The sequence below is a fragment of the Lemur catta genome, chromosome 4 (assembly GCF_020740605.2).
Source record: "Lemur catta isolate mLemCat1 chromosome 4, mLemCat1.pri, whole genome shotgun sequence".
Taxonomy (NCBI): Eukaryota; Metazoa; Chordata; class Mammalia; order Primates; family Lemuridae; genus Lemur; species Lemur catta.
The window spans coordinates 109,060,267-109,061,897 of record NC_059131.1 but is presented as its reverse complement, the minus strand read 5'-3'; the positions used below and the strand labels follow the sequence as shown (position 1 = coordinate 109,061,897).

Below are 1,631 nucleotides of genomic sequence, written 5' to 3'. Positions count from 1 at the left end.
CCAAAGTACCATGAAAAAATAAAATATGCACATGAAGAGTCATAATATAAGATAAATAAAAGTAATCTATCACAGCCAGTGTTTAACATATACAGTGTTCAACATTTTTTATTTAGAAAAAGAATCATGGAGGACTATGTCAGTTTTTCCCCTTTAATTCTTTAGAATTGATAATAGTTTTATATGTTTTAGCTTTATATTCATTTATTTACTTAAATTAGAACTCATTTTCCCCAAGTTACTTTCTGTTTACTGTAAAATAAGTTTATTGGTGGTAACATCATGTAATTTATTCCCGATATTTGATGTTGCAAATTTTAGGGTCTTTGATCTATGCAGGATCCTTGTATGTAACTGCCATAAACCCCATTACTTGAGCTCTCTTAATCACTTTTGTGATTTCTTTCTGTTGCTTCCCACAAATATGTGTTATGTTCCTTCCATAAATGCATCCAGGGAATGAAGAAATAAACTGGGACAAAAGCTGTACATTCTTATAATATACACGTTTTCCTCACAAGATACATTTCTTAAGAGGCTCCTTGTATGGATTTTCCATTGGAACAGGCAGGTCCTCATTGCTGGTCACCTGTTTAGTGAACCTCTGCTCACAGCACTGCGTGAGTGCCCGGATGTGCGAAACAGAGAGCAGCCCTTACCAAGTGTGCCAGCTTTTTCCTCTCTAGACCACTGCACACAGCAACCACAGCTGCCATGATTCCTTCCTTATTCCTCCTCGTCCTTTCTTTCCAAATTGTTCGGAATGGTCCCTTCTGGGACTCTTCCCTGTTGGTGCCAAATTAGTTTGTTAATAATTTAACTAAGATATAATTGATAAACAAAAAGCTATACATATTAAATGTATATAATTTGATGAGTTTGAACATGTGCATACACCCATGAAATAATCACCATCATAAAGGTAATAAACATATTAATCGCTTCCAAAGTTTCCTGTGCCCTATGGTTAAAATTATTTTTGGTTGTTGATGGCTCTTTTCTATTCCTTATAACTTTGATTTAGCTAGATAAAATCATAAAACTGGCTACTAATTTTAGCACAAATGTCAGATCCACCAATGATTGTTATCAAAATAGATTGATTTTGAAGGCAATTCCCCTAAGAGAATACTTTAAATCAAAATCTTCTTGGGAAACTTAAGACACATTGTAACTATCAAATAATATAACCAGAGATACTGCTATGTATCCGATGATAGTAACCCTAAATAATTTCTTATTGAGAGAGTTTACATATTTTGTAATTCCACATAGAAAATATAACATATCATTTACAGTAAAATATTTAATACTTAATGAATATTTATAATCTCATAAACAAATAGTAAAAAGTCCAAGTATAATTAGAAGAAAACAAATATGCTATACTCCTTTGTGCTATATCTGTTTGCCTAATTTTAAGTTAAAAATGGGCTAAGGTACAACCTTAAATTATTTATAGGCATCTGAAATTTGATATTAACACAAGAATACTCAACAATAAAAAATACTCATAGTCTAGAAAAAATAAGGGTACTTTCTCCAATGTCTACATGAGTTTTAAGTTTGTTTAGATATTGATACTTCATTCTGTCATTTTTCGCATCACACATCCAGATTTTATTTTTAAT

General features: G+C 31.6%; 1 pseudogene; it reads right to left on the bottom strand.

Annotated features, from left to right (window-relative positions):
- Positions 1-289: 289 nt before the first annotated feature.
- On the bottom strand, positions 290-716 carry LOC123636533 (annotated as a pseudogene).
- Between the last annotated feature and the right edge of the window lie 915 nt (positions 717-1,631).